Raw genomic sequence first — 25,423 nt, 5'->3', positions numbered from 1 at the left:
ACAGGGTTCTGGAATGTTCTGGAAGGTGCTGGTAGGTTCCAGTGGATGCTGGTGATGTCACAGGTGGCCACCATTTTGTGCTCCAGGCCCTCAGACAGAAGTTTCAGGGGTAGATAAAATGGCTCCCTGAATCTGCAGCAACACTAAAAAGTCTGGTGGTTCCCAAAAAGGAAAAATTCAAACAGGGTTTGAGGCAAAAGTGGGACAAAATAAATAATGATGAGGAGGGACCACCCAAAGGGCTGACAGGTCTAACAGTTGCAGAACAACATCAGACGCAACCAACCAACAATTTGGTGTAGACACACATTTATGCATGTGTCCTCCATCTCATCTATGCATTTTTGAAGGCTAAAAAAAATGGAAATGCAGACTTAGTGAACAATTAGCCCGTCTGGAATAGGTGGTCTAGGTCAGGTGGTACTTAGGCTTCGTTAGTATTCTAGAATCAGAATGATTATGGAACACTGGATTAGTGTTCATAAATAAGTAGACGGTCCATGAATCCCGCAAGTCAGTAGTCGATCTGATTAGATAGGTCAATTTTATTGCAATTGTTGTTTCGTAAAAAAATGTTGAGCTTTTTTTTAAATGATTTATTTGTTTCACAGCACTCCTTAATGTTTCTCTCTTTCTTTATTATATCTTACATGATCAGCACCACCCAGGGGCAAGAAGACGGGGTCCGAGTCGGCAGGACAACCAGAGGGCTGCTCCTCTACCGAGGGCCCTGCTGCTCGCCCCAGTAATTCCTCCAGTGGTTAATATTAACAATTATATTTCCCTTACTTTTACTGCACCTTATTTTTTCCGAACTATTAATTATGGTTCCACTTCCTAATTCTATTTTTTACAAAAGCTTCTTTCACCTTGACTATCTGTTTCCAAATTCTGGTTATCCCTGCCTTTAAGTTCCTTCTAACTGCCTCTGCTATGACTCTCTGTACTACTACTATTAGTCTGTCTGTAGGTAAGCTTGCCCAGCTGGCCACTCTTTATTTAAGGTTTTCTTTTGAATAAAACTCAGATTGACCAAAAGCTCTAGCCACTGGGTCCTGTCCTTTGGGTTGCCCTCTTCTAGTCTTCTTAATCTTGAAGCTTTGACAATTCCCACCAACAAAATGCCCAACTAGATATTTGACTAGTATTTTTGATAGGATAGTACATACTACTACTGTTGTGGGGATTCTGCACAGCCACATACAGAACTATGCACAAGAAAATAGGATGTTGGTGATGGGAGGTTGGACCTTACTCACACCTCAGTCAGAACCCACAATCCCCTGACCGACTAGCTATAGTGTCTCATTAGGTCCCAAACCCCCACACAAAGATACCCAATGATAAAACAACCCAGAACATAACACCCTTTCGCTCACTCACTCGTGTAAGTCCACCCCACCACACCAAATACCACAGAGTCTATGTGTAAGTTCAAAAGGTTTGTTTTCAAATAACAAGCTCTGTACGTTGTTCTATGAAATTACTACAGCCAGCTCCAACAGCAAAATGCATAAGATTAAAACAGTAAACATTTACAAGTGCATGATAGAAGACAAAAGATCTGTGTGAATTCTGGGAGACCCCTCACCGTAGAACGGAGAAATACTGGTTACATGCATCATAAGCTCTGCAAATCTCTGGTTTGTAGAAGGGAATCTTCCACCTATTATGGGAAAAATGGTGCGCGTTAGATAGTATAATGCAATTATGAAAGCATTTCGCAGTCATGCCAAAAAGTGTAACATGTTATGGCTAAGCAATATGGACTAACCGAACTCCATAACAAAGTGGCTTGTTTTTCGACCTCTTCACTTGTACGCAACACTCATGTGGCCTCAAAGGCGTCTACTGCACAACAAGCTGCGAGGTAACATGTGCAAAAGAGTAGACATGAATCTAAAATGTTTACATGGCTCAGGCTAACTTTCCAAAGAGTAGAGTAGGACTAGATGACCCTAGGGACCATAACACTACTAGTTTCTGTCTACTGACTCTACTCTAATACCCGATTTGGACTAGTGATGATGTATGTTGTATTAACGTTTTATTCAATCTTCCTAGTGAAAACGAATAAAATAGGGGGAGGTGTACAGGCATCTAAAAAAGTGTATTTTTTTTTCTAGGCGTATTACCAACCAGCAGTGCCGGCGGGGCTAGCGGCGATGGCGATGCGGCCATTCCGGAGGGGGCAGGAGAAGATGCGGCACCTGCAGGAGCTACAGTGGGGGAGCCAGCACCAGTGGCGGGCGGTGGTAAGTTATATTCATTACTTATTGACATCACTACTAGCTGGAAGGGTGTTCACTTCACTCACCGTATTGTGAGACTTATTAAGTATTAAGTTGTAGTGAACATTATACAACGGCTGAAGAAGACACCCTTTACTTAGCATTACCAATGCATTAGCAATAGCATTAGCAGCGTGAGTTGAGTAACCAATGGCCTCTTCTATCTGACTCCAACTCAGCTGTGAAAGTTTTATGGAGAAGACTAAAAGTCAGATCAGATGACCTTGATGGATGTGTTGAACAAAGAGGGAAAGAAGGGTGGAAGGAGGAAGGACGGGCGAGATGTAATATGACTGGCAGAGAAGGATATGTTGGAAGCATGCATAGGTGGCTGATAGGAATCAGATCAGATGCATGGGTTGTTGAAGGATGGGTGGAAGGTGAAAGAAGATGCCTGCCTGGGTGGGCGACACAGTATGGGTGGATACTAGATAGCAAGAATCATCAGCGGTGTTTGGGTCAAACTCAAAGACAAGGCAAGCAAGGAAGGAGCAGCCTCATGGGTGGTCGTTGGTGAAACCAACTAAGGTTTGTTAAGAGATATATAAAAAAGAATGATAGACATTTACTTTTAATGGAAGGATGCCTGGATGTATTCATCATAGACAGCATAGGTGGAGACTGTCACTGGATGCAGAGTCCTACTTTGAAGAGAATGTAAAAGAAACTGCGCCAGAGTAGCAAATCAGAGGGGAATATAAGAAGTATTTTCAGAATACAGTTGACTCACAGTAGTTTGCAAGCACATCATATATATATATATTATCAAGCGCCTTCCTCCGACTCCGAGGACCACTCCCTACCTATGTTAATTTATTTCCGATTGTGTCAGCCAGTATGCAAAGGGTGGCCTATCTGTTGGTTACACAATCAATGAAAACAAAGTACCTTATGCAGTAGCGGTCGGTGGTGGGAGTGCTGGCGGGCGGTGATGTGGGGAGAGGGAGGGGCAGAGTGGAGGGTAGTAAACTATGGATTACGGCCAAATACAGGTAAGTAAACATAAAAATAAATAAAACGAATTTCATTGTGCGCATTGCACCGCCAAATGCGATGCAGTGCGCACAACAACATTTGTTTTATTTATTTATATGTTTACTTACCTGTAATTGGCCGTAATCCATAGTTTACTACCCCCCACCCTGCCCCTCCCCCTCCCCATGTCACCGCCCGGCAGCACTCCCACCACCGACCGCTACTGACCTTATGTTGTGTTCCCATATATACGCACTGATCATTGGATCAGATAAATAATCTGCCTTTTTGTAGTACCCAGGGCAGGGTGAAAGTGAAATTGAGCAATTGCCCTCATGTAACAGAGAGAGTATGGCCAGAGCCACCCGTAATAGAAAAATATGAGCTTCCCCACCTGCAGACAGTAGTAGTAAATAAAACTAACGTGAGTCTGCGTCATGACTCGTATGTTTGTCTTGGGTGCAAGCTTAGCTGACTGAGCTGGCATGCCGGCTACAACAAGGTTATGTAATTTCGCTCAATTAGAGATAAGAAGAAGACGACTGGTGTGTACTGGAGTCCATAGTGCTAGTATAATGCCTGAAACTCCCACAAATGTTGGAGGCCGAGGAAGTGGGAGGATAGATACTTACCACAAATGTTATGTACTGTGCTTGCTAGTGCTACTGTGCCACCATGTGTTGAATTAATTTTGTGTTACTGTTTTGCTAAGAGTATTGGTTACAATATTATTTTTCTTTCTTGATATAGATCCTCCTTCTCAAGAAAGACCAACACGGAAGGAGTTGACAGCCAGGGCCCGCCGCCAGAAACTGGAGGCCATCTCCAAAGAGTACCGGCGGCTGGTGGCTCAGGTGGAGGAGGAGGCGGCTGCAGCTGCAGCCTCCTCCAATGCCCCGGGCCCCAGCCAGGCCCCGCCTCCAGTGTTATGGCGCCGTGGTCAGGCAGCCGCCCGCCGCCGCGCTTCTATAACATCTAGCACTGCTGCCCCCACCATGGATGCAACTGCAGGGCATTTCGCTGCCAGATGCTACTCCAGATGGCACGCTTGGAGGAGCACCTAAAGGAGCAGGTCAAGATCCTCGTGGATAAACACCTCAAAGCCCGCCGAATTTAGGACCACGTTGGATTGCCCCTTTTTAATTCCTTTTGTTGGTGGGTGGGTATTGGGCGTCGGGGTTTATGGACATTGTTTGGACTTTTGGGTTTTGGACATTGGTTGGGGTTAGAGAGAGGGGTGGGTCAGGTCACAGTGGGATAGTTTATTTTTGTTAGGGTAATAAATTGTATTTATACTTACACATACGATGTTAATGTTTTGTGGGTTGGTTACGAATTTATGTCACATGGTTTCCTTGCTGCTGCAGGCACGCAGCCAGTGTTTGATTTAAAATATCTGCCGATTTTGTAACACAGAAACAGATAGATGCGGTACCCCTCACTGAGTTATTGGTCCTACTAGTACTGTCAGTCTCTCCTCCTAGTCCATTATACCTCCCACCAAACTTATCTTGCCTGTGATTGATGATGATTAAGTTCGGCACAGCAATGTCTGCATGGTTTCCCAAGAGAATGGAGAAAATTCCATGGTTGTGGTGGTAGTAGTAGACACTGGCACTAGCATTTGCAAACAAAAAAAAAGAGACAGCCACTTGTCTGAGAGAGACTGGGAGGAGTAGTAGAACGAAGTAAAGTATAGTACAGGAGAAGACTGCCAAACAAACAATATTGCAACTGCTAAAGTAAAAAAAAAAATAATGGTGGTGGGGACAGCTTAGTATAAGAAGTTACAAACTGTAGTTGTATCGAGTGAGTCACTTAACACAATCGTAATTCGTAACCTTTACTGCTGTGTGGTAGGATGTTGATGATGAATCCAATCAATGCCGGGAATAATTCTGATGTATTAGGTGGGTCCCTTTGGAAAAATTGGCTTGTACATAGACTGAGCATGGGTGGGCAAGCAGAAGAAGATCCTCGCCCTGCCTTGAAATTGAATTAGTGTTGCTTTCACCACATCTGCCCCAGCAAGCGTGTGATCAATTGTTGGTGTACATTTAATGTAGTCACATCACACCTCAATATAAATCACACAGCCCGGGGGAAGAGGGTTAGGATTTGATGAATGGATGGGAAGGGGGGTTTGGGGAAAGGTTTGGCAAAGAAAAACAGTACGCATGGACACAACAAAAGTAAAACACAATCTTGGAAGATGACCATGATCCATTATCCAAAAAATCTATAAAGGGAGAAAAAGGAAATGCATGCATGATGATGATGATAACTTGATGGTTAATGAGTAGTACTTACTAACTACTACTACACAATTAGACAGTACAGGGCAGCAGTATATTAATATGAAATTTGCCTTGCCTGTATGCCCTCAGAGAGACCAAATTACATGTTGTAACAGGCTTACTTATAAAGCTAGCAAAGAAAATTAAAAAATAGTTGTAGGGATCAATTACCAAACAAACAACAACACAACACACAGTCGTAATGATTGAAGAGAAAAAAGGAATCAAATTAATTAAAAGACGAATGATGAATGATACTAAAGTTACTGTATTATCCTGGTCCAATGGTGGAGTTGCATCTCGTCGTTCATCTTGGTCCTCCCTTCCATGGACACTCCGCACATCAATCTTGGGTGCCACTGCCTGCCTGATGAGGATTGGCAAGGTAAGTGTGAGTTGTTTTTCCCAGTATAGCACAGGGTAAAGGCTGGCCTGTAAGTGTAGATGGAAAAACAAAAGGGGTATTGAAAAATAACTGAATAAAAAAAAGCATCAATTACGGTGGAGTGCAAGAAGACAAGACTCTTGAGAGAACACTTTCAGACTGAGGCGGCTTGGATACATTGTGTCTACTCTATGTACAGCATTAAGCTACAACAACAACAGGACAGGAGCCAGCACAGAACAGGCCCACGGCACCGGGCCGTAACCCAACCTCCATTTACCTTAAATTTTGACAGAGCCAGACAAAAGGCATATACAGCAACCTAGCATTTTCCAAATCAAGTGACTAAATCAATGTGCCACTGTCAGTCATATCACTACACTCTACTCCACCTCTACATGGACATGTAGCCTAGGTCTGCTGTGTTTCTTGTTGAATTGTTGTGTTTACCTTTTATGCCAGTTCATGAAGCGCAGTTATTCCATCAATCATCTCTGATCCAACTGACTGACTGCGTGCAAAGATAGTATGGTCATCATCATGACCGTGTGGTACGTGTTGTTCAACACCAACTCAGTCTGTAGTGACTCCGATTAAGTTTATATTCTATATTAAAAAATTGCAACGGATATTGGCCGTAGTAGGAGTACAATGTAGTTATTAAACAACAAGGAAACATTGACTGCCACTTGAGTCACTTTTACTTTGTAGATTAACTAGTATAGTTCAACTTCATGCACATTCGCTCTGAGTCAGCAAGCATCCAATGCAATGCATGCCATCATTCATTAATCATTGCCTGTCTTGCTCTTCTCTTTGGCTGTCAGATCAGATGCCTAGACTTCTGACAGTGATGACTTTCGGCTCGGAAACAAAACAGAAGATAGCTATAGTCACGTTTCACTTCTTATGGAGGGACTGTTAGAGGCAACATTTATTGTACTATTCTCCATCTCCATCCAATGTCTGGCTTGATGGAAATGTATTTAGGGCGAGTCAGGAAGATGGAGCAGGACTCTGAGGAGTGGGCAGTAAAATGCACAGAGGTACAACTCCAATAGGGAAAAAAAAGAGAAGACTACAGCGATGGATTCATTTGTTGTGATTTGATTTGAAGCAGAAAAAGACAGATACACACACAAATAAAGGAAGGTAGAAAGTAACAATTTGTACGCTTAGTTATCAGGGAAGAGGAGCTTGTTCTCAAACTCTGGTGGTTCGAACAGAAGTAGGTCATGTAACCCACTACTTATGTCATCAAAGTCGCTCTCCTCTTCCTGCTGTGATTCACGTATTTTGTAGTCCAGTGGTATAAAGTGCTGATTCATTTTGATCATTGTTAACCTCTCCACGCTTTTGGGAGAGTGACTGGTCCTTTTCACCGTTACAATGGCACCAGCAGCACTGAAAACATGCTCAGAAGAGACACTTGCGACAGGGGAAGCCTGATACTTTATCGCCAGCCTGCTGAGCACTGTCCATTGGCTTCTTTTCCCATACCAATACACCAATGGATTTCCATCCATGAAGACCTCTGTTGGGTCATCCAGATACACCTGGACCATCCGCTCAATGCTCAGGGGTGTTCCGATGTGCTCAGCCTCTTTTGCCTTTGCATCAGCTCTGGACTTACCATACCCCTGCCGTAGAAACCAATCAGTTGCCAATTGTAGTGTGGATGATCCTGTTCTTGCTGTTGATGTTATTGGTAGTGTTGGTGTCGGTGACTACTGGGAGGCAAACGCACTGCCCTCAGGCTCTGAAGTAGAACTTGACTCTGGAATATGCCCTGGAGTACTTGTTCTGGGGTGGGGCAGGGGACCTCTAAATACCAGCTGTTCATTTTCAAAGTCAATGGCTTGCTCAGCTATCAAAGTTTTGTACTTGGCAACATTCACTTCTGAAAAAGGAATTACTGCCTTACTGTTCAGAAATGCTTTGACCATGGATCCAAAATTGCGGCAGTAATGTAATGTGGATGTGACACTATGTTATTTTGAATCCTTGTATTTTCAGATAAGCGAACGGCTAAGAATTGGGTGGTTGCATTTGTACTGCCCCTCCACCGGCCTAAACATGCTGATAATGGTGGGCTGCATGATTTTCCTTCCTCTTAGGCTCAACAACGCACTTTTTGTCATTGCAGTACTTGTTGCTGTCTCAGGCTGACTCTTACTCTTGTGCCACTGAGATGTTGCTGAAGATGTGGTCGACGATAACAGTGCACTGCTGGAGACAGGGCTACTTTGTGTAGAATGTCTCCCTGACCTTCCTCTCCCACCGTGATCAGATCTTCTTCTTCTACTCGTTTATCCCCACCAATACCAATGGTTGCAGTTTTTATGCCCCGAAGGTGGTCCTACCAGTTGATCATGTGGTGTTTTTTCAGATGGGTTATTTGACCTCCGGTACCATAGTTTGTACCAAGCTTACCCCGACTAACAGAGGTATTACAAATGGAGCATATAGCAATGTTCTCCTTCTTTTCACTAACCATAAAGAAGTCCCAAACTGGGGAGCTTAACTTTTGCCTCCTGCTGTAGGTGCCACTTCCAATGCCGGATGAACTGGAGGGTGTGCGTTGAATTTGACTCTGTGCTGTACCACTACATACTTCTACTGAGGTGGTGGTTGTGCTGGATGTAGGTCGCTGGCTGGCTTTTGCTAATTCAATTATGAAAGCTATAGGTCGTGTTGGTGTTACCTGTGTTGGAGGTATGCGTGCTACATCCCTCGCAGCGATTTTGGATAGGATAATAATGTTGGTCTCCATCTCCTCGGGGCCGGGAGTGATGTTCGTGATGACTGGTTCATCATCATAATCATCCTGCTGTTCTACATCAACCTCCATAACTGTAAGGCTTTCTGGAACCTTCCTTTTCCCTAGCCTAGTCTTGGGACGTGTCTCCCTCTCAGACTCAGTTTGTGGCTTCCAAGTAGCAGCTAGATCATCAGAAGGGGGCTAGGCGAAGAACTTGGACTAACCCTCCTTTTCCTTGGTGGGGATTTGGAAGACAATGGAACTTCTGAATGAGTGGCTTCCTCTTCTTCCTCTGCATGAGGCTCAATTTCCTGAACTGCCCCTTCTTCGGGAAGAACAACAACTACTATTGCGGGCGGTGGTTGCGGCTGTTGTTGTTGAGCACTTATTTTCTGTGTTTCCTCCTGCGTTGATTGGGTACTACTTTGAGATAGCGATAAGTTTAGCTCAGGCTCAGCATCACTGCTTTCCACCATTAGGCTGGCTACCTCTTCCACACTCATGTGCTTGGGCCTGGGTTGGTGGGTTGGTGCCACTGATGCGGAGGTGCTGGCCCCAGCTTGCCCCCCGGACACCGCTGCAGCAGGCGTCATTTTTGGCTTCCCAAAAAACATTTTGGGTGGCACACAAGACTTAAGTGTCACTTCCTTCTTCAATTCTTCTTCTCAATAGCAACTTTCTTGGTACTGGAGGACCTGCTACCTGCTTTCTTTGGGCCCATCTTATTCTGATGTCAGCAGCACTCAGTTGCACAAGTTGCAGAGGTGTCTGGTCAGGTCACTCACACGTCACGTCGTGTACAGCAGCAGGACATCTGTCTGGCAGCACAACGGGCAATGATGACACACCTCCTCCTCAGTCTTTTGTGCACCTAAAAGCAAAAAAGCCAGAAGAACATCAGTCAAAAGATAGTACAATTGGGAGGTGATGGACTGGTGGCTCACATTGGAGAAAGTGATTGGATCAATCATTTCAAAACAATGTTTGACTGCTCGATTGATCTTGATGATAGTAGAGTGAGCTGTAGAGCCACGCCCGCCATTACATTCACTGAATCGGAGATTTTGGATGGAATAATGGGCCTGACCAGTAATAAAGCTCCGGGGCCTGATGGGATTCCCCCAGATCTATATAAATCAGATCCCCATTTTTGGGCAACTATCCTTTGCCCGGTATTTAATGCGGCAGCCACAGAAGGCTGTTTAAATAGCTGGCCATTATCCACTATAGTGCCGGTATTTAAAAAAGGGGATAGAAACGACACAAGCTGCTATAGACCAATATCACTTATAGACTCGGTCGTGAAGGTAATGGGGTGTGGCATTCTAACCAGGCTGAAGGATTGGGCGGTTGAAAACAAGATCTTAACAGACTGTCAGTACGGTTTCCACGCAGGACGCTCGACCACTACACAGTGTCTTAACCTGTACCTATTACTCAACAAATATACTGTGGTGAAAACTGGTTCGCTCCATCTCGCCTTCATGGACCTCTCATCAGCTTTTGATTGTGTCAATAGATCAAAGCTTTGGGTGGCCATGGAGGCGAGAGGGGTTGACGTGGGGCTGATCAACTTTTTACGGGATCTGCACTCTTCAACACGAGCAAATGTCAGGTACGGGAAGGATTTAAAAGTTACATCGGACTTTCCCATCAGGAAAGGCGTTAGGCAGGGTTGCATTATGGCTCCATTTTTATTTAACTTCTATATCAACGATCTTGAGAGGACCCTGGTAGAGACTGGTGCAGATTTTCCGCGTGCAGCGGGAAGGGGTATCCCTGTCCTGCTGTACGCGGATGATGCTGTACTTTTGTCTAGAACTGAAATTGGGCTCCAGACCCTACTAAACTCCTTCCATGGGTTTATGACCAAGCTAGACCTGAAAATAAACAGTACAAAGTCTTATATCATGAGCTTGGGCAAACGACCAGGGAGGACCTTTATTTTCAAAACAGGGGGAGATTTAATACCCAATACTAGGGTCTTCTCTTATTTGGGAGTATTATTCGATGATAAATTAAAGTGGGATGCCGTCATACACAAAAAAAGGGGGGAGATGGTGCGGGCAAATGCAGCAATCTTTAACTTTGCCTCTAAAATAGGGAAGAAACCAACAGGGGCCATGCTTAATGTATATAGAGCAAAAAGCGTTGCCATAGCTACCTATGGTAGCGAGTTATGGGGACGTGCTGAGATAAACCCCATACAGGTCGAGGAAAACAAGTTCTTAAAAAGACTCTTATGTGTTCCATCAAGTACTTCTAACTTGGTGGTCCACGAAGAACTTGGTGTACCTTATATAGCTGACCAGTTAGCAATGAGCCCCATGACCTTTTGGCTTCAATGTTGGCTTAACCAAGACATACCCTTGACCCATGAAATACTTAGGGATTGTCTGGCTCTGGAGAACAAGGCACGGATCCCGTGGTTTTCTTATATCAAACAGGGATTCGAATCAATAGGAAGGGCTTCCTTGTTCTCCAAGCCTGAAGAGATCCACAAAAAAGATATTCAAATGGTCAAATCCCTCTTTTTGAATTTTAGGACACAGGGAAGGGAAGAGATTGAGCTTACTAAACCCAGTGTCCGATCACATATAGCCCTAATAACCACCTATACTGCTGAACCCTACCTACTGACTACTCTCACAACCCATGAAAAATGTATACTAACTAGATTTAGATGTAACACATTTCATCTCCTACTGGCTAGACCTAAAATGAGTCACCGGGGACAGATGTCACCGGTATGTGGGTGTGATGGGCAGTCTCCACAAAACTTAACACATTTTATGTTTTTTTGCAACTTCTACTCTGTCCCAAGGAAAACTTACCTGACACCAATGTTGAAGAAAATGAAGTTTACCCAGGTTAAACCTGCTTTAATGTTCTTACAATTATTGCATATGGACTGTATATATTTTATTGTCCGTTTTTTAAAATCTACTATGAAATCAAGAGCGGATATGGATTGCTAAACTGTCAATGGTACTTTACTTCTTTTTAACTGGTCTGTGATTTTTAATTTTGTATGTATGTGACTTTTTATAAATTTATATACTAAATTCGAAATAAAGTATCTCTTGACTTGACTAATACAATCAAACTAATATAATTAGGCTTTCCTGTTTTCAGTTTCTATTTTTGGTAAATTCTGGTTTTTTTTCAGTGTTTTCAAGTGATTTCAATACCTTAAAAAAACAGTGGTTATCAGTGGGTACACATTTTTGAACCATTAAACACTACAGAAACAGTGTTTTCAGGTGCTTATGGAAAGTTTTGCTTTTATTATTGTGTGCTGTCTGTGCTGATTGCGCATGGTATATATACAGTGTATGTATAGTGTATGTGAGGTCCAAATCGATTTTTGCAAATTAAACTTATTGTAGTACACCATACAATACTTCTTCAGTGAGTCCTTGGTCATGTGCGCTCGCTCTTTCCTTCCCATGTAAACTTCTGTGAAAATGCCCTCTCAACATTGGCACTTGAGATGGGCCATGCCAAAACAGCCAGTACACAATTTGTTAACTCTGGCCACTGACATAGCTTTCCATGCCAATACCAGTCCACTTCAAGATTGTGATTCTCAGGGCAGGTTCTGCAACATTTGCGTTGAACTAGTCACTTATGCCAACAGAATTATTGAAGCGGTCAAAAATGAAGCAGCACTTTTGAAATTACGGAGGAAATTCCTCTTTACGGAAGGGATCTAGAACTTGTACAGAGTACCACAGTGAGGTTTCATTGACTTCAAATGCCATGGTTGGTGAAAGGACATTTCTATGCGTCATTGCAAGCCATTTCTCATACATTGTAAAATAAAAGTTTCTGAATTTCTCTTCAACATTGCTTTGCTTACCAAGTGGCAAGCACTCTAACATGGGAACATGTTGCAGGGCCAAAGTCACTAAAGGTGTCGCGCAGCCTACTCTCATGGAGATGTTTCACAACTACACCAATTATGCTGAACACTTGGAAAGCAAGGGTGTTTTCAGGCTCTAGTATTTTTTATTATGTCCACTACAGCAGTTATGTTTTCCTGTAAAAATGTAAGAATGCAGTAGTGTGTTCTTTTTTCACATCACTATTAATATGCAACCAAAGATCCTCACATTTCTTGCCTTTGGCATCATCACGGAGCAAAATTTCTGTAAATGGTTGCCACATGGATAATATATCATTCATAGCCCCTTGGACTGAGAACCATCAGCTAAGGGACACAGTTGGGATGACTCTTTCTTTGATGCCACACAAAGCACAAAATGAGAAATATTTGTGTTTTAGTTCCTGCACATAAAAAAACTGCACCAGAATGGACTAGAAAGTCAATAGCATTTCTCATTAACCCTGAAGATGGTAAAGAAGCTTTCAGCAAAACATTTAACAAGTGGTAAGGATCTCTTACAGGGAAGCACTTCAGCTCAGGTATCAATTTTGACAGGTCATCACTCAACTTTTTCATATACGTAGCTGAATTACTGCAAATACAAATAATATCACTCCAATCTTTGTTGAACTTGGAAAGAACCTTTTTTGCAGAGCATTCCAAATGACACTGTGTTCCATGTTTTTCAAACATCTGGTGTCGTGTTTTCTCCACTATCCCAGATGCTTGGTGATAGCGCTCATTTCACATATACTTGTCACTATGCCTTGCATTGAATGTTTAAAGCCTGAGGTGTTGGAAATTCACCTACTATCAATACTGACTCACTAGAACCTGGGGGCTGATGTACTAAGTATTTTTACCCATTCTCTGTGGGTAAATGTGATGACACATATTAGGAAATATTCTTATGAAACTAGCCATTTTACCTATCAGTAAAGAATCAAACGCAGCCAAATATGATTTTGATATTTCCTGATTCTCTACAGTTTATAAAATAATTAAACAAGACCTAAAACATGCTTCTAATCCATGCATCTTTAGACCAAAGATCATAAAACTGAAAAAAAGCAAAAGGAAGAAGAAACAATAGTTTAGTGACATCCCTAAACACCAAAACTCAAGCAGAATGTTAACCCAGTCTTTCTTACTGCTAGCTTGTATAATGATGTTACATTGTATTGGTCCCTTCAGGAAGAAAGAAAATGACTCTTTCACTCTCTTTTTCCTTTCTTTGAATGGCATTCAGTTTGTGGTTGTACAGGTGTTTTTTCAGTGTTTAAATGTTTTCACTGGTGAGGGCTATTTCTCTTTCAGTGGGGTTTTATCAGTTATTATAGGTTTAAACCTAAAACCGGACAGCCTAAATATAATATATAACTTCTTAGTGTGTAGTGGTGGTCACAATTATTACATTTTAGTTACTCAGTGAACAACAGTGTAGCAATTTATGAGACTTTGACAACAAGGCCAGGGCTTTCCTGGTGTCCGGTACTGTGCACACTCAGAAAGAAAAAGAATAGCAAAAACAAAAACAAAAATGTAGTGGAGCCTGTGTTTGTCCTACATTTGTGCATCACGTGGGATGGGTGCAGCATCAGGGAGCTGCAGCTGGCAATGGGGATGGATTTGGAAGCAGACAAGAGGAACAATGGAAAGACACGCAGGCCTATATGGCAAAAACAGCACACTACTAACTACCACCACAAAATGGCCCCCAGCCAAATGGTCAGGCCAGCCACAATAACAAGAAAGTGAAGACAAAGGACAGGATCAGGAAGTTGGAGACTCTGGGGAACTTCCTTCCTCTTCTAAAACAAATTATAAAAAAAAAAAAGAAAAATGACTCCTTGTTCCAAAAACTACAGCCAAATGACAACCTGAGGAGTTTTGTTTAGCAAAATGAACAAAATCCTCATTTTCGAGAAGGTTTTATGCTGCTCGCAAGATATTCTTTGCCAGATTGCAAATCCTGCGTGTTCGGCATCGCGATCTTTACAAAAAGTCGTTATCGCGTTCGCGAACATGCATATTGAGAGCGCGAAGACGACAAAAAGTGTAAGTCCGCGTTGTCGCGCAGTGCAGAGTTGCCAAAACTGCGCGAGCTGAACACCTAGGGTTACCTACTGGTTGAAAAGGCCTATTTATTTAACACCCACCAAAAAACTGAAATTTCACCCCAAAAACCACACTTTGCAATTCAATCCAATGCCATAAATGGTATTAAAATTCAACTGATAAAACAGAAACAGTTTTTAGGCACCCATGATGAGATGACTACCTCTGGGCCTACTGGCAGACTAGGCCACAAGCTTGGGACTGAAGCCTATGGCAAAAGCAAGCACACTGCCTAACTCCACAACATGGCCGCCACCCACATGGCCAGGCCACCCACAGAAAGTGAAGACACTAGATAAAGAATGCAGGCTTATGGCAAAAGCAGTGGACACAGCCTGGATTGCTCCACAAAATGGCCGCTAGCCACCCACAACAAAAAGAAATGGAAGACAGACAATGCAATCCTATGGCAAAAGCACACTGCCTGCCTTCACAAAATGGCCGCCACCCACATGGTCAGGCCATAACAACAACAAGCATAAGCCAAGGGGAACAAAGAAAAGACATGCAGGCCTATATAGAAAAGCAGTACACTATTAAACTACCAAGACAAAATGGCCCTAAGCCACATGGATGGTCAGTCACAACAGGCCATGGCAAACAATTAACTAAAGCAGGCCTATATGACCAGACAAAGGAGGCCTGCTAAACAACACAGCTTTAATACAAAAATGCAAAAACGAAAATTAACAGGGCTATGAAACGTTGGAAAGTTACACAGCAAGCATAAACACACATCCAACAAAGGTATTTATTTATTAACAGCAGCAACACACACACAAAAAGTGAAATACACCCCAACCACATTTAGCAATTCAATCCAATGCCATCCATGCCCCACCTTGCTTTTCCTCGCTCTCTTATTGTTCTTATTTGTCATTACAGCGCACAGCTGTGAGAGCCAAAACCTTTTATCATTTTTTGCTCCCTTCCTTTTGATAAGTACAAACTACAGCTTCAGACACACTATGGCTGAAAATGCAGGACTCACGTTCACTGATGAAGATGTCAATAACATCTTAGCAGCCACTCCTCTATTAGCAGACTTTAATGTGGCACAAACAATCTCTCAGAGTGCGGATTGGGAAAATCTCTCTGAGAAAAAAAGAACACGTATCAGAACTATTCTACACGGGGTTATACTGACGGAATATCTGCGCTCCAACACAGCCCCTAAAGGCCTAATAGTAACCAACGCGCCACGCATCTTCCTAGACGATGCAGCATTTCGTAGAGACTGGGCACAAATTGCATGGCACTGCACAAGAGATTGGATAATTCTGATCATTCAAACAGCAAAAAGACTTTCAGATGCGATCCTTATAGATATCCAGGCAACTGAACAACACTTCAAAACCACGTTGACATCGTACAAGAAAAGACTAGACGAGGTCAATAAAGAGATAGCAGACTACAAAGAAGAGCTAACACAATCCAAGATCCAACAATTTCAAAAAGATTTAAAAAAAATTTCATACGTCAAAACATACCCTTATTCTGACGCAGACTACAAAACCCCCACAAGATCCAACCACTCTATGTCCTCGGACGAAGGCTCCTCAATACATAGTGGTGGCACCAATGAGAGCTCAGGATCAGAGAAAAACTACTACACAAATAGACAACGGGCAAGAGGCAGAGGAAGAAACACACACTGGCAACAACCATGGCCCAACATGCACCCAGGAATGGTACCTAATTACCCGGCTCCCTTCCCTCCCATGACTCAACCAATGTTCTACGGCTGGAACCCACAATTCCAACAACCCCAACCCCAATTTGGCAACCCCAACCAACGGTTTCCTTTTTTAGGATCAGGCCAGAGGGGACGCGGAAGACGCCAACGAGGAAACCAAGTACATTGGGAAGACAATCAGAACCCAAGTGCCAACACACGCAGCAGAACGAAGGAACCCCAGCCGAGCACAAGCAGAACTTAATAACCAATCTTTCAAGCCACACTCTCACTACAGCGGAGGAAGAGGTCCTCAATAGAGGCCTCGGTTTTTCACCCACAGCGAAACTTGATAAATTCAAATTACACTGTGAATTATCAGAATTTTTTCGCAAACTTAAACTTAAGGCTTTTTTTGAAAACTCACCTAATCAGGAATCACAACAAGAAGCAAAAGGAGACACCACCCTTAAATTGAAATCAACTTTTATTCCTCCTCCTCATACCACACCAGCCGAACTCATCGCATTCGAACAAGCGATATATAAAGGCATAGAAAACACTCAGGAGAACAAAGTATTTAACAATACTACAACTCAACAGTTTAATGCCATCCGGAGTCTCAAAAACAACAGAGACATTATCATCAAACCAGCTGATAAAGGAGGGGGGATAGTTATCCAAAATCGGGATGCCTACCATCTAGAATGCACACGCCTCCTAGATGATCAAAAGAACTACAAAATACTGAATGAAGATCCAACTACCAGAATCAAGACCAAAATTGACATCATGGTTCATGAAGCGGAATCTAATGGCTACATTAGCAAACAAGAGGCATTATTCCTTACCTCAGGTGGTAAAACCATTCCATACTTCTATACCATCCCTAAAATACACAAAAACAAAATACCACCACCGGGCAGACCTATTGTTTCTGGAATAGGCTCATTACTTGAACCCCTGTCTCGCTTCGTTGATCTCTATCTACAGCCTCTAGTACAGTCGACTCCTGCATACCTAAAAGACACTAAAGACTTATTGAGCCAAATTAACAACTTGGAATTTAACCCTACTACTTCCATCCTAGTAAGTCTGGATGTTGAGAGCCTCTATACTAGCCTACCTCAAGATGACACCCTAGAGGTGCTTCGCACCTCACTTGACAAAACAATCTGGGAGTACAACACCCCAAAATCATTCATAATGGAATGTGCGGAAATAGCCCTCAAAGATAATTTTTTCGAATATGAAGGTACCATATTCCTACAACAGTACGGAACTTCCATGGGGAGCACCTTCGCTCCTAGTGTAGCGGGGCTCTACGTGTCAAACTTTGAAGATCTACATATCCTCAACCCTCAATCAATTTACCATCCAGACACCACTTTCTATAAGAGATACATCGACGATGTACTCTTAATCTGGACAAGTAATAACCAAAGACTCAACGACTTCTTGAATTGGATTAACACACTAGATCAAAACCTACGATTCACATACACTACAAGCAAAACCAAAATCACCTTCCTAGACCTGGAAATTGAAGCAAAAGATGGTGTACTGATGACTAAAACCCACTTCAAACCAACAGCAAAAAACTCTCTTCTACATTTCCAGAGTTTCCACCCTAGGCCTCTAAGGGACAACCTACCGTTCGGCCAATACCTCAGATTGCGCCGTAACTGCAGTGATCTAAAAGATTTCAAATACCAATCAGAAGAACTAACTAAAAAGCTTCAAAACCGTGGATACCCAAATAAAGTTATCCACAAAGCACAAAAAAGAGCCCGCAACCAAAACCGTGAAGGTCTCTTGGAACCCAAGCTGAATCAATCAACGACCTTACCACTCACGTGTGTAACCACCTTCAATACCATCTCTAACCAAGTTGCTAAATTGATTCAAAACAATTGGAAAATTGTCACTTCAGGTAAACTACAATGGGAAAAACCTCTATTTTCATACAAGAGGTCGCATAATCTCAGAGACAGCCTAGTACCTACCAGGCCAAAAAAAACACTGAACATGCCCAGCTCAGTTCTGAATGCATGGGGACTCCCAGAAGTTACAGGCCACTATCCATGTGGCAACTGTAGTATTTGTCATCTCACTGCAACCACTAAAACACTCAACCTTGAACATGACAAAATCTGGACAATCAATAAACATACCAACTGTAATTCAACTAACGTCATCTACCTCATCACATGCCCATGTAACTTGCGCTATGTTGGTATGACCACCAGAAAGGTCAAAATCAGAATCTGCGAGCATCGCAGTAACATCCGCTGCAAACGCAGCACCACCAAACTCACTGATCACTACCTGGCCAAGGGACACACCACCAATGACATGTCATGGGTAGTCATTGAACAACTAGACCCTAGCCCAACTGATATCCAAGAACGTCTCTTCGAAAAAGAACAACGCTGGGTCTACAGACTTTCAACCCACATCTCAGGACTTAACGATAATGTCCCCTGGAACAGCATATATCGACATTGATCGCTCTCTAGTCTTCATTAAAACTGTGTTATGCACAGCCCTCCTTACTTGTGACTGATCGCCATCTCCGCCACTTCTAACATTACTATTCAGCTTCAAGTGGCAGCCAGTAACCCCCTGTCAAGCACTAGCACACTATTCACATCTACCCCTTATGGTAGTCCTTCATCTAGGCATAGTTGGCCGTTTAGTACTCCTATTTATTTCCCATGGAGCTCTGTATACTTTAGGTCCCCTTAGACATTTCAATGTCATTTCCTCTCACTCGGCGCCCCGTACACGGGACACCGAATTTGTCATCCATTTCCAGGCAAACTGTATGCCTATTACTAAGGCATATTCAGCCGTTTAGTATTTTGTTTACCATAGTTATTTTCCATAGCTCGTTCTGTTCATACTTTAAACAATTTTACAATTTAAAATGTCTAGTACTCGCACTTGGTGCTTCGAAAAAACGGGACACTTAGTGTGTCTTCTATTTCCATGCAACTTGCAGACGCTCTAGTCTCCCCAGCGTCAGTACGCTACTTCCTGATTTTCCCTTCATAACCACGCCCATCGCGTGCATCGGCGCTGAACAAGCGGAACCGAGCGCCGTCCTAGGTACTTCGGACCTGTTCTCCCTTCAAACTGTGAGTAACCTAGCGGTCCACCTAGGACCGGTCTAGACCCTGAATACCTTGCTGCTTTAACCTTTTTACCTTTAATTAAGGGCGCTCTTACACTCTCCTTGCCCTTCATTCTCCACTTAAGGCAAGCGGAGATACACACGGCGTTCTAACTCCAGAGGATTCACAACCTCTCTACTCATGTGAGACTGTACTTTTATGTTCTGTGTTGTCTGTCACTTTGTTTGTCTGTCAATTTTAAACACGAAGGACTGTCTGCTGAAAGGCACTCACAGCGGACACAATTTTGTTGATATTTACCACCTTTTAATCAGCTCATTTTAAAACTGCACGTGCACATGACTACTATAGCACATCAGCTAGCAGTGTCCTCTATACTTGCACAGTCACAACTCCACATACACAACATGGGTATGATCGCGCTATAGACACGCAAAAATGAATAACGATTATGCGCACCATGTGCCCCGATACTACAATAATCACTCACCTACGGATCCCGTGGGGCACATTGTAGCCACGCAAGCCTCTATAGTGTTCGTACACCCTCACCTTAGTAGTCTAGTCCTATATCACTAGCCTTCTTATCGAAAGGAGCATGCATTTAGTCTATATGCATGATTTACAACTGCTCCCCAGCTCTAAATTAATTCTTGATTTACAGGTAACCTCGAACGAAGTTACTGTGAGTATATCATCACTACACTCACAGCACACTTTAGGGTGTGTGCTGATAATTACACTTGGCCTACAAGTAATTTTTACGGCCATTCACCTAAATTTATTTTTCTTCTATTTCAATTGGTCCTGACGAAAGCCTCTAGAACTATAACGAAGGCTGAAACTAGTTGACCTTATTTTCCAGGGATACCAGGAAAATAACATTCCTAATGTTATCCCCTTTCTCTCTTTTTACATTAGTCCTGGGACCCTTAAAATTAAAGTTTTTTCAAAAGGGCATTTCCCTGAGACTTTTTTAACTCTTATATCACTGCACATAGCACTTCACTTACTGCTCATAACCCTGCTCCGCTGTATCTCAGGCGTTGTAGCACAACTGGATTGTGCTAGACAATCCAGTTGGGCCCCGATGATGAAGCATGCCACCTACTAGGTAGGTGGGTGAGGGGTTTCCTATACAGCAGTTGTGCTTTCTCTCCTTTCTAATTTGTTTCCCACAATGACAGCGAAAAAAGTTTGCTTTAAGTCATGAAACTTGTCCATTTTGTTTGACCATATTGCTCTGGGGAAGAGGACAAGTCTTGCTTTTCCTCGCTCTCTTATTGTTCTTATTTGAATTAACATTTTAATCATGTTTACTCGCCCATAGATTATTTAGGGCAGATTCCTCTATCTGGTAAGCAATAAGTGAACCTCCTCTGCCATCCTTCCTAAGTTAAGTATTGGAAGAACCTCCAGAAAATGCAATATAGAGATACCTAGATACTTAGGGGCTGATTACGATGGTGGGCAGATCGCCACCGCCGGCCCTGCGGTGGCGATCCACCCGCCATCGTAACCTGATTTACCCCGCCATAATGACAGGGGTATCACGGCGGACGCCAAGTGTGGGCCCCCGGGGGGTGCAATTGGGGGGTTCCCATGGTACCCCCCCTATATTTCCATGCACAAGGTGGCAGGCACCGCATGGTGCCTGCCACGTTTTGCATAGAAATGCACACCATGGCACTTTGGCATTGGCGGGTGCTGCTGTAAGCAAAGTCAAAAAGTTCTTAAATGCAAAATGCGACTGCCAGGGTGGCGGTCGCATCCTAATTAGCGGTGCGGGACTGCCGCACGTCTGGCGGCCAGTCCCAACACCGAGAGAATGGCGGGCCGACTCAGGTCCGCCCACCATCCTAATAGGCCCTGTAATCTCTGACTTAACTTCTCCACCCCAATTATTTATATTACAACGCATTATCTCTGATTTTGATGTGTTAATTGAATACCCTAATAGTGCCCCAAACTCCTTTGCCAACTTCTCAACTCTTGGAATAGTCAGAGATGGGTTCAATGTATAAACTATACGATTGTCGGCATACAAAGCTATCTTTTTAATCATGTTTACTCACCCATAGATTGTATTAGGCAGATTCCTCCATCTGGTAAGCAATGAGTGAACCTCCTCTGCCACCCTTCCTAAGTTAAGTGTTGGCAGAACCTCCAGAAAATGCAATATAGAGATACCTAGATACTTAGGGGCTGATTACGATGGCGGCCCGGCGGTGGCGATCCGCCCACCATCGTAACCTGATTTACCCACCGCCATATTATAATGGCGGGGGGTATTGCGTCTGCCGCTTTTCTGCTGGTTGGCAGTCGTTCTGATTGCCGGCCAGGCGGACTTGGGCCACAATATGGTGGCGGTGCTTAGCAGGCACCGCCATCATATTATGATGAGTGCGGTGAAAGGCCTTTCCATGGGCGGCGATGCCACCATGGAAAGGCTGGTGGGTATTTCCTTTGGTGGCGCGTTGCGGGCCCCCAGGGAGTGGGAGTGTGGGGGGATGCAGATGGGGGTACACATGGTACCCCCCTATATTTCCATGCACAAGGTGGCAGGCACCGCACGGTGCCTGCCATGTTGTGCATGGAAATGCACACCATGGCACTTTGGCATTGCGGCGGGTGCTGCTGTAAGCAATGTCAAAAATTTCAAAAAAGCGGAATGCGACCGCCACCCTAATTAGCGGTGTGGGACTGCAGCACGTCTGGCAGCCAGTCCCAACACCGCGAGGATGGCAGGCGGACTCAGATCTGCCCGCCATATTAATAGGCCCCGTAATCTATGACTTAACTTCTCCACCCCAATTATTTATATTCCAACACATAATCTCTGATTTTGATGTGTTAATTGAATACCCTGATAGTGCCCCAAACTCCTTTGCCAACTTCTCAACTCTTGGAATAGTCAGGGAGGGGTTCAATGTATAAACTATAAGATCGTCAGCATACAAAGCTATCTTATTGTCATAGTGCTGCCAGGTAAAAGGAATTACTTGATGGTCCCCTCTTAGCTGTTAGGCAAATGGCTCGCTGTATGTATCAAAAAGTAGGGAAGAGAGGGGACATCTCTGCCGCGTACCTCTACTGATTTCAAAGTTCTTAGTCAATGCCCTATTAAATAAAATTCAAGCAGGCATATTTTCATACAGTCTCTGGAGAGTTGTGATAAAACATTTGCTAAAAACAAATATAGCCAAAGCCTCCCAGAGATATGCCTAACATCTCTGTGAAACGCCTTGGCAGCATCAATTGTAGCTATCGCCAATTGGACAGAATGCGTTGTGGCCATATCTATTGGAGCTATTAACTGTTGAGTGAGCTCATGGATCTGCCGCCCTGGAATAAAGCCCTTTTCATCCAGCTGTATTAAGTGCAGAGCTACTTTGGCCATTCTACCAGCCAATATGTTTTTCAAGACTTTGTAGTCGGCATTCAATAGTGAAATTTGCCGATATGAATCTGCCTTATTGGGGTCCTTGGCTGGTTTTAAAATCAATACGTGTGGCTTCCTTCAATGAATCCGGAATCGGAGAGTTTTCTAAATAAAAGGAGTTAAACAATTTCCCCCATATGGGCACAATCCTCTCCCTCAGAAGCTGATATAGCTCTACTGGAATGGTATCCCGTCCTGCCACCTTCCCTGCCACATATTTTAAATGATCTAAAATCTCTTTCTCTGTGATCCGGGCTTCTGGACATCCTGTCCTGCCTCCGTTAATCCTTTCCTTTAACCATTTCCTTAGCTTCTCTAGGTCTGTATAGACCTCCTCTGTATATAATGCTGAGAAGAGGGAGATCAAATGCTCCTGAATTTCTCCTGCTTTTTTTATGTTCATCTGCAGGAATTGATAATCAACTCCTTTATGATATTCCTAGCACTTTCTGTCCTTGTGAAGAAGGCATACAGGAAGTTGGCATTGAAGTGCCATACTGACAAAAACTCTAATGAGGAAGTAAAGTTCAACCTTATATCCCAGACCTATGAAGTCCTTTCCGACCTGAAGAAGCAAGACCTATATGACCAGGGAGGGGAGCAGTCTATTAAAGAACTAGGCATTGGGGGAGGTGGCTTCTCCTCACCGATGGATATCTATGATATGTTCTTTGGGGGTGGAAGTCGGATGAATAGAGAGAAACGAGGCAAGAATGTTGTTCATCAGCTGTCCGTGTCACTGGAAGAGCTGTATAATAGAGCTACAAGTAAACTGGCTCTTCAAAAGAACGTAATTAATGTAAAGGGCAAGGAGGGAAGAAAGGAGCTCTAGAGAATTGCAGTGTTTGCAAAGGTCGAGGAATTGAGGTTCACATCCTGCAACTCAGACCAGGCATGGTACAGCAAATTCAGACCACGTGTTCAGAGGGTTGGAGCCAAGGGTAATGCATTAACACAAAGGACCAGAGCAAAACCTGTAATGGGAGGAAGATTAACAGGGGGACGAAGATCCTTGAAGTTCACATAGATAAAGGTATGAAGGTGTGCCAGCGCATTGCCTTCCATGGTGAAGGAGATCAAGAGCCTGGTCTGGAAGGTGGGGATGTCATAACTGTTTTGGATCAGCAAGATCACCATTGTTTCAGGTGAAAGGAAGATAACTTAATAATGAAAATGGATATTTAACCCATTGAAACTCTGTGCAGATGTAAAAGGTCAATACAGACATTGGATAAGTGCATGCTTGTGATAAATTCAAGGCAAGGGGAAGTATTAAAGCATGGCAGTTTGAAAAGTGTGTTTAATGAAGGCATGCCCATGTACAGGGATCCTTTCCAGAGGGAAAGTTGATCATACAGTTAATGATTCACTTCCCAGAGAACCTCTGGCTTCCTTTAGGAAAACTACAGCTATTGGAATCTCTTCTTCCTCTAAGACAGATGATGATCACAGATGATGCAGAAGTGGTGGACCTAAAAGAATACAATCCGAACGAAAGGCACTCTGGCAGCAGCAAAAATGTGTGAGGAGGAAGATGGGCACGACGGACCTAGAGGAGGGGTGTAGTTTCAAACATCCTAATGTACTAACTTAAAGCCAACTAAAAGACTATGCATTAGCCTGTTTAAAGTGTTTTTAAATGCACTTGTGAAATTGTCATCATTTGTATGTATGCAGTTGTATATCAACATTTTTCTTTGTTCTGGGACCTAAATTATGTGTATTGTTACAACGAGAGTTAAACTTGAGTGAGACACATTACTTTTTCACTGAATAAAATGTGAATATTTATTGCAATGCATGAGATGATGCCGCAAGACTGACTGACATGGGGGCCATGTAGGCAACAGATAGCGTACTCTGGTTTTTACTTGGTGAAGTGGCACAATGCTGGTATGTCTGTACAAAAATCTCAACCACAAAAAATATCGTATTCAAAAATATCGTTGTTAAAAATATAGTTTTTTTAATGTTAAATAGTAATGTAAAATAAAGTAAATAATATACATAATCAAAAGAAACATAGTTAAAAATATTTAAAAATATTTAGAAATGATAACTAATATATGTAATGTAAACATGAATTAAATATATACATATAAAATATAATATATATACTTAATAATATTCATACATAATTATTTAAATAACTTATAATGTGTTAAGAACTTTTTATTCATTATGAATACATATATGCACATACAACACTAACATAAATAAAATATAAAGAATATATATAACAAATTAAAAAATAAAAATATTTGGAATCTTTTTAAAATAAATTATACACTACATTAACTAAAAGAGTAGAGAGAATATTGGATAGCGGAGGGAATACAATTACTAATCCAACTCCAGAGAGTGCAACAGTAGGGAGACTGTTGGATAGCGAAAGGGTTAAAATTACTATTCCCACTCCAGAGAGTGCAACAGTAGGGAAAGTGTTGGATAGC

The 25,423-nt window shown here is 42.9% G+C and overlaps 1 pseudogene; it reads left to right on the top strand.

The window, feature by feature from the left end:
• The first annotated feature begins 15,684 nt into the window (after positions 1-15,684).
• Positions 15,685-24,496, top strand: LOC146785744 (dnaJ homolog subfamily A member 4 pseudogene; annotated as a pseudogene).
• Positions 24,497-25,423: the final 927 nt, after the last annotated feature.

Source organism: Triturus cristatus, chromosome 11, assembly GCF_964204655.1.
Source record: "Triturus cristatus chromosome 11, aTriCri1.1, whole genome shotgun sequence".
Lineage (NCBI taxonomy): Eukaryota > Metazoa > Chordata > Amphibia > Caudata > Salamandridae > Triturus > Triturus cristatus.
The sequence above is the reverse complement of the archived record's forward strand: the minus strand, read 5'-3'. Positions and strand labels throughout refer to the sequence as shown.